This window comes from Protopterus annectens, chromosome 1.part2 (assembly GCF_019279795.1).
Source record: "Protopterus annectens isolate FY-2018-M chromosome 1.part2, PAN1.0, whole genome shotgun sequence".
In the NCBI taxonomy this organism is placed as follows: Eukaryota; Metazoa; Chordata; order Ceratodontiformes; family Protopteridae; genus Protopterus; species Protopterus annectens.
This window is the reverse complement of record NC_056727.1, coordinates 98,625,807-98,641,398: the sequence shown is the minus strand read 5'-3', so window position 1 is coordinate 98,641,398 and position 15,592 is coordinate 98,625,807.

The window sequence follows — 15,592 nt, the reverse complement described above, 5'->3', positions numbered from 1 at the left end:
AAATTAATAACAGAAAGTCTTACCACAAAAACACAGGGCAATAAGGGAAAGGAAAGGAAAAAAAATCAAATGTTATCATGGAAGTATTGAATACAGAAAACTATAAAGCAATTAAGAAGTATCACTGTTAAAAGTACAAAAGAGGGAGCAGATCAATAAAAATATTTAGAAAGATATGATGAAAGCAGCACACATTATCAGAACAGACCAGGATATGTTGTACACTATTGCAAATTAAATTAAACTAAAAACATCAGCATAGGCAGAAAAGCTTAGAATATATGCAGATAAATATAAAGGAAAAGTACTAAATAAGCAATTAATTGATGACCCAAAAAAGTTTTATAGAGATTTGGGAAACAAGACAAAAGGAATAGAAATACCAAAAAAAAAAAAAAAAAAAGAATAGGCACATTTTGGAGGAATCTCTATGAAGACCTTGTGGAACATAACAAAGATGCTGAATGGATAAAAGAAGTAAAAAAAATGGTAAGAAGTTCAAAAGTACAGGATATAAAATGGAATGAACTAACAGCCAGGGAAACTGAAACAAATTTAAGAAAAGCTCTTAAGTGGAAACCACAGGCCCAGATACAGTGACTAACTTCTGGCTAAAAAGTATTAACATCTTTACGCAAAGATTTAGCCTTGAGTGAGAACTATGTATATGTGCATCCTGAACAGACACCATCCTGGTTATCAATAGGAAGAACAACACTCCTCTGTAAGTGTGAACCTGCAAGCTACCCTAAAAACTATAAACCAATAACTTGCCTTCTGATGATGTTGAAGATATGAAATGGGATGAAATGATGACTAGAGAAACTGAAGTAAAATGAAGAAAAGCTCCTAAATGGAAACCCCAGGCCCAGATGCAGTACCTAATTTCTGTCTAAAATTTAGCTCTGAATACAAATTACATATATGCATATCCCAAATGGACACCGACCTGATTAATGGGAAAAACAATACTCTTTAAAAGTGAACCTGCAAGCCATCTTGAAAATTTTACACGAATAACCTGCCTTCTGAAGATGTACAAACTATATGCTGGAATGGATGCAGACAGAGTTTATAGTCATTTAGAAGAAAACTCAATCATGGCAATTGAACAAAAGGGTAATAAAAGAATGTCATATGGAACAAAGAATCATTTGTTGTTAAAAAAGTCATAATGGAGAATTGCAAAAAGGGGAAGAATCTAAGTATGGCATGGATAGACTACAAAAAAGCATTTGACAGCACCCCACATTCATGGATAAAGGAGTGATTACAGATGTATAAGAAACACCCTACATTGATTGCATTACAGTGACCATGAAACAGTGGCAAACCACTTTACAGCTAAGCCATGATAAAGGATAAATTATTATCACAAGGATAAAAATTCAAAAGGGGATATTCCATGGTGACTCTTTGCCACCGCTGCTCTTTTGTCTACCCTTAAACTATTAAGTTGTCTACATAGCAGATTAGGTCATGTTTACAATTTGGCTACCAGAAAACAACAAAGTGTAAAGACTGCTTATCTTCTTTTTGTGGATCCAACCCAGTTTGGTTTCGTCAAGGGCAGATCATGCCTACACAATCTGGTGGACTTCTTTGAGAAGGTCACCAAAGTAATGGATGAGGGCAAAATCATTCACACTGCCTAGGTAGAAACCCATATGTCACATGATGGATAGCCAACTGCCTCACAGACGAGACCCAGGAAGTTAGAAATGGCGGAGTCTACCTCTACAAAGAGACCAGTCACAAGTGGAGTCCCTCAGGGATCAATCCTTGGACCACTCCTTTTTGTCATTTACTTCTTAGAAGTCAAGGCCAATGTCAGTGGTCTCTGGCTGACTAAATTTGCAGATGATTGCAAATTAGGAGCTCTCATTGAATCTCACACTGACACAAATGTTCTCCAGGAGGGGCTGACACAGACAAACAACTGATGTTAGAGCCATGGACTACAACTAAATGGCAAGAAATGCATAATAGTATCCTTTGGGAAGTCATCCATCCCTGGTAACTATCATATTGATGACACAACCATTAGAGCTGACCCAGAAGTCAGGGACTTAGGGGCACACATAGATAGGAATCTAGCATTTGATCATCACGTGTCTACAGTGGTGAGGAAATCATTTTATATTGTGCAGCGTATAAACAAAAGTATGGCATTTAAGTCCAAGGAAGTCATTGTTTCACTGTATTCTGCATTCATCAGATCTATTGGTGAGTACAATGCCCCCTTTGCTATGTACCTAACCAGGCATACCCAATAAATGGAATGTCTACAGAGGTTCCTTACTAAAAGAATACAGGGCATAAGTAATATGTCCTATGCAGACCTCCTCAAGGCCCTATCCCTGTATTCTCTCTCCTACAGGCTTTTGAGGGGAGATCTATGCCTGGCATACAGGGCATTGTCAGACCCCACTCTGATGGACCTCCTGCATATCCACAAAACAAATAGTATCAGAATTACCTATTCTAAAGGCTTAAACCTTGCTTGTGATATAAATAAGACCTGCTGGAGAGAGAGGTATGTATCCCAAAGACTACCCCATCTATCGAACAGGCTCCCCATCCATGTGAAGCACAGTTCCTCCCTAAACCAATTCAAGTGCAACTTGGACAATTGGATAGGAAACCAGAAATTCATCACTGGATTGGAACCTATGTCTCTAATGCTACAGGAAACCTGTAAATGGTTCATTTCCCAGGTCCATGCTTACACTTATCAAGGGTATCATAACTTGTCAGAGATTTGGGATGCATGGCTAGGCTCAAAAAGGCCTTGTGGTCATTAGCCTTGTGATGCCCGTACACTGACCCAGTAATCAAGGAGCCTCAATCCTTACCACTAATACCAGTGAGGGGCAACCACATTGGGAAGAATAACAAATATGCACACAGTAAAGTACAATTTCCCTTAAAAGCACACAGAGATTGCAATCAGTCTGGGGCTGGTTTCTCCCTTTCTCTCCAGATCCCCAATAAGACTCCCCACTGGCACAGCTATCAGGTACAGATCTCAGCCTAGTGGTCAAGCCAAAACCTCCAGCACCCTCTCTGTCCAACCAGTGCTTCTTATCCCCACTGAAGTAGTTGATACACACACACACACACACACACACACACACACACACACACACACACACACACACACACACACACTCACACACACACACACTCACACTCACACACACACACACACACACACACACACACACACACACACACACACACACACACACACACACACACACACACACACACACACACACACACACACACACACACACACACACTTTAAGATATGAGTTATATACACACAGATGCTCCTGGGGAAGGGTGGCACAGGTTCTCCAGCTATGCCTCTTACTGCCAGTCTATAAGGTATTATCAGCTGCCACCAACCAGTAATATCAGCTACTAATAAGGCCCCTGCCAAAGGGTGTCCAGTTATTACTGTGCAATATTATTATCCAGTTAGTAAGTGTGACGAACAGCAAAGCTTATTTGGAGTGGCTTTATACAGTATCACTATATGAATGCAATGTACTCTACAGCTTAAATTATCTCTACACAAAACACCCACAGTTGAAAGGTTTAAACATATTTAATAATAAATAATAAAAACACAAGACAAATCTTCTCAATTCAACACAGTGCTAGTCAAGAGTTCAGCAAATCACAGGAAAATGCTTAAAATAATACTGCAGAATAGTCTGACATAAATATAGAAAACAGCTAGACTAAATCTGACTAAATTCCTAACTAACTCTAAGAACAATCACAGTTCTAAATAAACTTACATATAGATCAAAGGCAGAATACTGGTGATGTTGTCAGGTTCAGAAAAAAATGCTCTCTGATTCTCTCTCTCTGAGAAAGTCTTAAAAATAATGCATCTGACTCATTTTGCATTACATCATTCTTCTCTGGTTCCCAGACTAACAGAAACTCAGAGTGTTAAAATGTTTTGATCTTGCATTTTGCCAGGAAACCACAGCAATAAAAGACATTATATATGTAAAATCTAGCAATTAACTCTGGTCTCAAAACAATAGAAGGAATTCCTCAGTCCAGACATTATGTCTCTGAGCCTTGAGATCAAACAGTCATACAATGCTTGAATTATCAGCTTTCTTCCAGCAGAGTGCACTGTGGTTACATTTTTGAAGTTCAACATTTAACACAGTTTTCTTAGATTTTAAGAGGACAAGCCTTTGGATTATATTCATATTTACAATGACATAGAATTATCTACAAAATTCTATCTAGCTAGGCTGGCAGCCTTCACATATCTTCCCCACAAAGAACTCAAGTTAGCTTGTCAAGTGAACCTTGAGAAATATTGCTTGAGAGGGTTAGGTCTATCTGAGTATACCTTACCCCATTCCCTGTCTTGAGAGCCCATCTGCGCTGGCATTGCTAACCTCACTGCGGTGCTGGACTGACATATATGCTTGCAACCCTAGGCTCCATCTTAGCAACTTGGCATTTTGCTGGCTGGTTGGTGTAACCATGTTAGGGGATTGTGATCTGTAACTACAGTGAATTTTCTTCCTTACAGATAAGGCTGAAGTTTCTACAGTGCCCACACTATGGCTAGACATTCCTTTTCTACAGCTGCATAGCATTCCTCCCTGGGTTGGAGCTTACAACTGAGCTAAACCAATCAGTGCTCTTCTCCCTCTGAAGAAATCTGGCTAAGTAGAGCCCCCACCCTATGGTTCGAAGCATCCACCTGCACAACAAATTATTTGCTGTAATCTGGACTGGCTAACACAGGAGCTCCTTCCAAAGCTTCTTTAAGCTTCTGAAATGCCTGCTCACATGCTGGGGTCCACACTACCTTATCTGGCCTGTCTGTCCTTGTCAGGTCTGTGAGGGGAAAAGCCATGGTGCTATAACTGGGGTTGAACTTTCTGTATTACCTTGCTGTCCCTAAGAATGCCATCACCTGCTTTTTGGTAACAGGTGCAGGCCATGTCTGAATGGCTTCCACTTTGGCAGGTTCTGGCCTGATCTTACCACTCCCCACTCTATGTCCCAGGTAGGAGACCTCTGCCATACCCACCTGACATTTGCTCGGCTTAATGGTCAACTCTGCCCTGTGTAGTCTGCCCAGCACCTCCCTGACATGTTGAAGGTACTCTCGCCAGGAATAGCTGTAGATAGAAACATCATCTAGGTAAGCAAGGGCAAACCCTCCTGCTCCTGCTAGGATAGGATCTACCAGCCTCTGGAAAGTTACTTGGGCATTTTTCATCCCAAAGGGCATCTTTGTGAACTCATACAAACCAAAATGTGTCACAAAGGCTGACCTCTCTCTAGCACTGGGAGTCAAGGGCACCTGCCAGTAACCCTTTGTAAGATCAATGGTGGGAAGATACTTAGCCCTCACCCAGCTGCCCTAGGGTCTCATCTGTCCTAGGCATGGGGTAAGCATATGACTCTGTGTGACTATTTAATTTCATGTAGTCAACACAGAACCTGGTGCTGCCATCCTTCTTTGACACCAGCACCACTGGAGAGGCTCAGGGACTGTTGGACTCTTGAATTACCCCTAGTTCCAACATCTCCTGTATCTCCCCCCTCAGAGTCTGTTTGACTCTCTCAGGAACCCTATAAGGGGCCTGGCTAGTAGACCTTTGGGTTCCTGTATCCACCTGGTGCTGCACCAGGTGGGTGCACCCTGGTTTCACAGTGAACATGTCCTCAAACTCCTGTAACACTGCTCGGAGTTCTCAAACCTGGATAGAAGATAGCTGCTGAGATACTGCTACCCCTTCCACTGAGGTGTCAGTCTGAGCCTCACTGAGATCAGTCACCAGATCTCACTCAGACTCCTCCTGCAGTCCATGGCAAATACTCAGTTCAAAGGCCTCCCTATCATGGTAAGGTTTCATCATGTTAACATGGTACAGTTTGTGCCCCTGCCTCCTGCCTAGCAGTTCTACCAGGTAGTTAGCATCACTTACCTTGCTTATCACCTTGCAGTGTCCCTCCCAAGCTGCTTGCAGCTTGTTGTGTCTGATAGGAATGAAAACCATTACCTGCTACCCTACAGCATACTCTCTAGCTTGAGTATTCCTGTCATACTAGACCTTTTTCTGGTGTTGAGCTTCTGCCAGGTTCTACTGGGCCAAGCCCATGAGTTCCCTGAGCCTTGTCCTGAAGTTTAGGACATATGCAACAACAGACTCCTTGTGAGATTCACACTCACCTTCCCACTCATCTCAAATTAAATCTAGAGGCCCCCTCACCCTATTCCCATACAACAACTCAAAGGGTGAAAAACCTGTAGATTCCTGGGGAACCTTTCTGTAAGCAAACAGATAGGGCAAATATTTGTCCCACTCTCTCTTAAACTGGTCTGGAAATGCCCGTAGCAGGGACTTGATTGTAGAGTTTAACCTCTCAACAAGACCATTAGTCTGGGGATGGTAGGGAGTGATCTTCAGGTGCTTCACCCCACAGTACTTCCACAGACAAGCCAGCAGGTCTGATATGAAATGGACACCTCTGTCAGTCAGTATTTCTTTTGGGAAACCTACCCTGTTGAAAATCTCTAACAAAGCATTTTCCACCTTTCCTGCCTCAATGGAGGACAAAGCCCCTGCCTCGGGATATCTTGTAGCATAATCTACTACAACTAGGATATACATTTTCCCTGTGGAACTTGGGGTACTCAGAGGCTCCACAATATCCATAGCTTCCCTCTGAAATTCCTCCTCAATCACAGGCAAAGGCATCAAAGGAGCTCTCACCTTGTTTCCTGCCTTGCCTACATTTTGGTACTGCTCACAGGTCCTGCAGTACCCTGTTACATCTCTGGAAATTCCAGGCCAATAGAAGTTCTGCATAATACGTCTCTTTGTACGTTTTATGCCCATATGACCTGCAAAGGGAATATCATGGGCTATGGTTAGAAGTGCCAGATGGTAGGCTCTAGGCACTACCAACTGCTGTATTCTCTCACCTTCTAGCCCTCCCTCAAGGTTCCACTCTCTAGACAGTAACTCTTTGTCCCAGTATAGAGATTCCCCCTTCCCTTGAGAATAAGGTGCCTCACTATCTACCTGCCTCAGGCCTTGCAATGTGGGGTCTGAGAGCTGAGCCTGTCTCAACTCTCTCTTTGTAACCCTTCCCAGCTCCCCTTCCACAGGAAGTCTGGCATTCTCTGACAGCGATACCTCACTGTCAGCCTGGGTACTATTACTCACCTCTACCTTTGCGGTCACTCTGTCTAAGGGAACATCAGTACCCACAAGCAGCTGTGTCTCACTTTCAGTCTCAATGCTACAGAGTAGCTCCCTTCCTGAAGTAACCATGTCACCAGTCCTGGCTTTAAGTATGTGGTCTATCTGGGTTTCCCCCAGGCTACCAGACCCACGTGCTTGCCTCGATGCCTGACTGCATGTAACTGTATAAACACATGGTACTGCCTCATCAAAATCCTTCCCTATCAGGACATCTGCAGGATGGTAGTTTGGTACCCCTGTTGTCTCAAGGCAACCTACTATTGGCATTTTGTCTTTTCCACTTCTTGGCTCCCTCACCTTTTGTTCCTCACCTTGCCTCCGTGGACATCTATATGCCACATGGCCCCACTGGTTGCATTCAAAACATTTAACCCTAAGGTCCTGGATGTGTACCTGGACTAGTTGCTTCCCCTGCTGCTGGCAGATTCTGTTGGGGCAGTCTGGGCTGCCCACCATGGGTTCCTTTAGACCCATGAGCAGTACTGGGGGTCCCCTTCCTGTGCAGGGATGCCCTGCTTGCTAGATAAAGGTTTCCTTTCTTCCCCAATTCATCTGAAGTAGCACATTGTCTATCAGCTAACCAGATCCTCATGTCCTCAGGTAAAGTGCTAAGGGCTTGTTCCCTCACCAAAAGGTCTGCCAGCCCTTCAGAAGTGGTGACCTGACAACCACTCACCCACCTATGAAAAAAAGTGCTCAGTTCAGCAACATATTCACACACACTTTCATCTGCCTTGCATCTATGCTCATGAAACGTTTTCCTATAAGTTTCAGGTGTTAGCTTAAAGAATTCTAACAGACAATTCTTAACAGCAGTATAATCAAAAAATTCATGATCAGAAAGTTTAGACAACACAGTTAGAGCTTTACCATGGAGTAAGGGGGGTCAGTAACCATACACAGAGCCTTTCGTTAACATCATACTGTTTACAAACCCTCTCAAACATATGAATAAAACTATCAAAATTATTCCCCTCTGTAAACTGTGGAAGAAATTTACTGACCTTTTGTGCTTCTGGGGTCTTGTTATTCCCTTCCCCATTACCTCCATGACTCTGGTGAAGAGTCAGCATCTCGTTTTCGTGCTGCCTCTGCCTTTCCTTCTCCTCAGCTTACAGGCATAGCAGTTTCTTATTCTCCTCAGCCTGTAGACATCTCAGTCTCTCTACTGCTTCTGTTTCTAAATGTCTAGCCTCCAACCCAAGTCTCTTTAGCTCCAGATGGATTTTTAAGTCCTCTGCGGAAAGGCTGAGCTGCCCATTCTCTGAGTGTTGTATATCTCCACGGCCAGTCTGATCGCCCTCCTGATTGCTGTTTTATAATGCAGCTGTGATCAAAGCTGCAGTCATGTCTGCCTTAGTCAGGTTTCCATGCACCAGTCCCTTAGCCTGGCACATCTCAGCCAACTGGCTCCTTGTCAGCTTTCCATACTCCTCTGCTGAGATGTGTGCTGCTCTCCCTGACTAACTAAGTTAACAAAATAAATAAAACAGGTGTGATCTGAACTCTGAATATTCACAGCAGGGTTGATTTAGAGTACAAAAACACCTTCAGAGATCATTGTACACAAGCTACACCAATTCACTATCCATACCACTACAAAAACAGAAGAAAATCCACGTCCAACCTGGTCAATGAATTTTATTGAAGCGCTTTTCGGCACACAGTAAATAGCCTTCTTCAAAATATAGTATAGGGATAAATTTTACATGTTTTTAAACACAAAAAGGCACCAAATTTAATCAGCATTACATAATTAAGCAATTAAAAATCAGACTTCTTTTAACTTTTTTAAAGATACAGCTTTTACACGCTGAAGAATGATGCACTCTGCAAAACTAGTAAAGGAGTTGTATAAATACATACAAGCACAGGCTTAAGCTATTTATATAGCAATTTCAAAATTTATGAGAAAATAACTGAGTATCCAACTAGTTATTATAATTATGGACTACAAAAGCCTGAACAAAGAATTTAATATAACCCAGCAAAAAAGGAAGCATTAAAAAAAGAGTTATCAAAATTAAATTATAAAATGCTTATAAATACTTATGAACTACTAACATTAATTCACGTAAAAAAGATGAATAAAAAGCAATAAATGATGAAAAGTAAAAATGAAAAATAATGATCAATAAAGTGTATCTAGTAATACAAAATAGCTTTGAGATACCTTAACAGTTTATTAGACATTAAACAGCTACTTATTTATTACCTATAATTTATTATGTTAGTCAAATTTTTTAAAAAATACTGAGTTTATTGAGACCAATTTGTAATTTACCTAACCAGGCTTCTCAATTTCAACAAAACCCCTATAGACAGAGCTTCATTTAATCCTGGGAAATTACTAGCATTTAATTTTATTTGCCACTTCAATTCCAATTCCAAGAGTTTCAGGGAATAGGGGCCACCTCTAGGGTTATTACCTAGTCTGTCAATGACCAAAAATTTAAACGTATGGTCAGGAAAAATTGTAATGTGCTTAGCTAATGCATTGTCTGCTTTCCTGTGGGAAATAGCGTAAATATGTTCATAAATTCTGTCCCTGAGCCTACGCTCAGTTTTACGCACATAGAAAGCAGAACAATGTGAGCATTTAGCAACATATATAACCCCTTTCGAGTTACAATTAAATTTGTCTCGTAATTTATAAGTTGTATTCTCAACCTTGCCAACTGCCAACCAGTTAATATGTGGTGTGAATAGCCCACCACTGCCAACCAATTAATATGTGATTGACTGAAAACCACCACAGAAGATGTAAATCAGACCAGGAACAAGATTCTTGCACCAAACAATACTCTTTTATTGTAAAACCACAATAAATTGTTCAAAAGATGTTGAGCGCTTTCATCAATATACATATGACTTCCTCAGAACACAATATAGGAAGAAACAGTTCCCTTATAAATACAAAAAACCGCCCTTTTTCTCTAATTATTCAATTAAAAGCTAACAGTGAATGACAATTAGTAATTAAATGCCTTCTATCTCAATGCAGCACCCTACACTGACTAAAATTCATGTTACATCCCTCATGCTTATATTCAATATTGAATACTGAATACAATAATGAAAAACAATAATTAAAAATGAGTAGTAACTTACTAAATTCAACTACTGAAAAAACTATAATAAAAATTTGTAATTACTAGTAATAAAAAAACACAAACTATGTCCTGTTGGTGTCTTGCTCTTATACTTGGTGGCTTTGCAGTTGCCCGCCCCTACTGTGACACACCTCCCAGTCTAGTGTCATTAGCTCATTCTTCTTAATACAGAGAGAACATTTGATAAGGCCTTCTGTTCCTCCTTTTTACCTTTTCAAAAAGTAAAACAAAACTTTTTTTTCTTTTTCGCCTGAACCTTCTTGTGTTCTGACTGTCCTTCTCAAACATATTGGAAATATACAGTATATTTCAGAGCATTTGTTATAACTGTATTTGCTATAACTGATTTAAGTATTTTTTCTGGCTTTTGAATATTTACTGCTTAGCGACTGCATCTTAGCCTGTTTATACAGCTCTGCATTCTATTTAAACTGTTTTTGTGTTGATTAACTGTTTTGCACTCTTAAAAAGTTATTTGTTGCTTAATTTTACCTGTAGGCTAACACACTCAAGTGTGCTAGCCACTTAAAAGCATTTATAGCATTTACTGTCTGTTTTTTTCCTTGTCTCTGTAAAAAAAAAAAAAAAAAAAATCTCTTGTTTTCCCACCTTACTGAACTAGAGTAGTCCAGTTTCAGAGTTGCTGATCCCTGGGCTTTGTTTTTAGTTCCTGTTACTGATCCATTGCCTTATTAGGAAGGAGGGAAGTTTCTTTGCTTACCAGTGGGAGTGGGAAGCACTGAGCGGCCTTTTGTCCGAATTGGTGAAGTTTCAGCCAGAAACTAGTAGTCTATTGGTCGTTTTGGGCCAATTCCTAGCTCCTTTCAGCCCCCTGCTATAAAACACGCTAAACATGTGTTTTCCAGCTTGTACCAACTCTGCACAGATCCTCGTGGTGGCCTGCAGAGTGATCCAAGCAGCAGAGAGCTGAAAGAGTGACTTTCTACCAGATATAAGTATTTTTTGTGGCTTTCCCACTGTTATTAAGCTAGCGACTGCATTTCGCCTGTTTTACTGCTACTTTAAGTGATTTCTGCATTTTACACTGTTTATTGCACTTTAAGTTACTAATTGTTGCAAATTGTTTCTGTAGGCTACACACTAAAGTGCGCTAGCCGATTTACAGCATTTATAGCATTTACTGTCTGTTTTTCCTTATCTCTGTAATAAAACAAAAAATCTCTTGTTTTCCCACTTTACTGAACTAGAGTAGTCCAGTTTCAGAGTTGCTGATCCCTGGGCTTTGTTTTTAGTTCCTGTTACTGATCCATTGCCTTATTAGGAAGGAGGGAAGTTTCTTTGCTTACCAGTGGGAGTGGGAAGCACTGAGCGGCCTTTTGTCCGATTTGGTGAAGTTTCAGCCAGAAACTAGTAGTCCATTGGTCGTTTTGGGCCAATTCCTAGCTCCCTTCAGCCCCCTGCTATAAAACACGCTAAACTGTACTGCTGATCTAACCAGCATATCCTATAACTGAAAAGTTCATCTCTACTTGATTCCCAAGTAGACTATTCTCTATCTGTAAAGCCTAGCACTTACTCCTACAGTACTTGCACCTTGATAAAGCACTCTTATTATAGATAGTACCCCACCAGCCTAAAACCCACTTCCCGAGTCCTTTGAAAGTTCTTTATCTACTACTTCTAGTATGTCGAGGGATCAGTTGCTAGTGTCCTCTCCAGCTCAACTGGTGAACCAGGGAATATTGAGGCAATGTTACAATTGCCTCATGTACACAGACAATCCTCTCCTTCTCCCACAAAACACAAATACATGCGAGAGATGCAACTATACGGCCAAACTGGAGGCTGAGCTCTCTCAACATAGGACTGGCAAGACCAGACAGGAGGAGAAGGCAACCACACACAATACATACCCAGTCACACATGGTACCATCACAACTTCAAATCATACACATACTCACACAAAGACATACTCGGAGGCTCTGATCAAAAATTTACCAAAACAGCAGAGGCCACCAAAGCAGACACCCAAACAACTACCACCTCACGACCCAACACATGCAACACATAGACCACACAGTCAGAGTGTCAAACAGTCACAGCCCTTAAGGCCAAACAAAATGCCAGACACACTTGTCATTGGTGATTCCATAGTCAGACACACTGACGTCCCGCTCACCAGACTGAGTAAGGAGAAGGTCACAGTAAGCTGCCTGTCGGGCGCTAGAATCCGCCACATAACGCAAGCACTCAGGTCTCTCAACAGCAGGTACAAGTATGACTCAGTCATTGTCCACGCTGGTGTCAACGACCTGAGACGTACCTCCTTGGACTACATGAAAAGGGACGTCAAGGAGCTCTCTGATTATGTAGCCCAGGCAGGTATGACCCTGACCTTGAGCAGTATCCTACCTTCACCTAGAATGATGCCACAATACAGTGATAAGATGATCAGCTTTAATAATTGGCTTAAATTCTGGTGTCATTCAAAGGGGATCCAATGTCTGTCTGCCTGGGATGACATGCTGGACAAGCCACGCTGCTTCAAGGGACGGCTTGCACCTGTCACCCTGGGCTTCCGGATATTGGCAAAGGCTCTTGCCACCCCATAGTGCCTTTTTAGGCAAGGCTCAAATTCTAAACCTACCACCCTAGAACACCAAAAAGGAAAAACTAAGGGTAATGCTGCTCAATGCCAGAAGTCTCAATCTCAAGATGCACGCACTCGAGGCCCTTCTCAAAATGGAGAACATCGATGTCTGTGCTGTGACAGAAACCTGGTTCAAGGCTCCTGAGAGCACCCCAGCACTAACAGGTTTCACCTCATATCATACGTTCCGCCCCAAAATCCGGACAACACCAAGAAAGGAGGGGTGTCCATATTCATAAAGGACACCCACACCTCAAGGTTGGTGGCAACGCACGATGCATCGGAGACCATCCAGGTGCAATTAACCATAGGCAAGACTGCTCTGCAATTTGTAGCATGTTACAGGCCACCCTCTCAAACTCAGGAACCTCACATGGCCTTCCTGAAAACATTGGAGGGATAAATGTATCTCCAAACACCATCATACTAGGTGACTTCAACTACCCTAATATAGACTGGGAACACTACTCAAGCCCGAACACTCTAACCCAAAGATTCCTGGAGTTCATAAACTCAAATGCCATGGAACAACTAGTCACCATCCCCACAAGAGGTGAAAACATACTTGATCTCATCATCACGAACATGGGATCAAAATGTTCAACACCGAAGTATACCCCTCACTGGTGAGATCAGATCATAAACTAATCTCGCTGGAGGTCCTCATCCCGCCCCACCTGAAACAAAAAGACCACAGTGAAAAACTTCTCAAAAGCCGATTTCACACTTCTAAAAACTAGTGTGGTCTCCTTTAAGGCCCCTGAGCCAGTGGTAAACATTACTCAAACCGCTGAATCACTTACAAATGCCTTCTACCAGCACCTACAGGACTGCATGGATCAGGCAATCCCAAACAAAACTAAGACTCTCTGTACCAAAGGCAAGCGTCCAGTCTGGTGGACCCCAGCCATAAACAAGCTCTACAACAAAAGGAGGAAGCTACTACAAGATAGAGCAAAATCCTTGAAATATAAGACACCTTTGATCATTATAAGTAAAAAACTAAGAGCTCTCATAAAATCATCAAAGGCAAATTTTGAGAGAAAAATCGCCAAGGACACTAAAGACAATCATAAGGCCTTCTTTAGCTATGTTAGAAACCTAGGAGGAAACTCCCAGTTATGCTCAGAATTAGTTCAAAATTATGTGAAAATTACTGAACCTACACACATTGCTAACATACTGGCTGACAGGTTCAGTGCAAACTTCTCCCCCCCAAAAGGAGAGATATCTATTCCAGAGGATTGTAGCCCCCCAACCATCTCCAATGCCCAGGTGAGAACTGCCCTCACTAAGGCAAAAAACACAGCATCCATGGGACCGGATGGTGTCCCCGGCTGTGTGCTTCATGAATTCAATGAGGAATTAAACCCACAGTTAGGACAGCTGTTTAATCTTAGCCTCACCTCAGGATACGTACCCAAGGAGTGGCGCACGGCGACTGTGGTCCCACTTCATAAGGGCGGTGCCTCCACAGACCCTGGAAATTACCGCCCCATTAGCTTGACAAGCCTTATCTGCAAAGCCATGGAGAGGATCATAATGGAACTCATAAATAAAGACATAGGGAACTTGCAGACTTTGGATCCAACCCAGTTTGGCTTTGTCAAAGGCAGATCCTGCCTCTTAAACTTGGTTGACTTTTTTGAGACAGTCACCAAGGCCATTGATGAGGGAAAGGCAGTCCATACAGCCTACCTCGACCTGGCAAAGGCCTTCGACACAATACCCCACTCAGGTATCATCGAAAAACTCATCAACTTGAATGTAAACCCATACATCACAAGATGGGTTGCAAACTGGCTAAGCGACAGAACCCACAGGGTCAGAGTTGCTGGAGCCATGTCAGACTCAAAACCTGTCACAAGTGGTGTCCCACAGGGCTCAGTCCTGGGTCCACTCTTGTTCGGCATCTACTTTTCTGAAGTACAAGCAAACACAGGAGGGTTATGGCTGACAAAGTTTGCAGATGACTGCAAACTGGGCCATAGTCGAAAACACATCTGACACAGATATCCTCCAGAAGGGCCTCACAGAAACGGATAACTGGTGCCAGAGCCATGGCCTGAAGTTAAACACCAAAAAATGCATAGTCATACCCTTCGGGAAAAACAAGGTTACCCCTAGCTACCATATAGGTGACAATCCACTGAGCACAGAAAAAGTCATCAGGGATCTGGGGACCCAAGTTGACAGTAGTCTTTCGTTTGACACTCATGTTGCTAAAGTAGTTAGGAAAACCTTCTATATCGCCCACCTGATCATGAAGGGATTCACATCTAGATCAAGGGAGGTCATCGTCCCCCTGTACTCATCACTCATTAGACCTATGATTGAGTACAATGCCCGTTCGGAATGTATCTGACCAGACACCTGATGCAGCTTGAAAGGCCCCAAAAGTTCCTCACCAAAAGGATAAAGGGTCTCAAAAGTATGTCTTATGCTGCCCGACTGAAAGAACTCCAGCTTTATTCAGTCTCATACCGCTTGCTCAGAGGTGACCTGTGCCTGACATATAAGGCCATGTCAAACCCAGATTTGATGAATATGCTTCACCTCAAAACATCTAGATCCCTCAGAACCACAAGGGCGGGAGACTT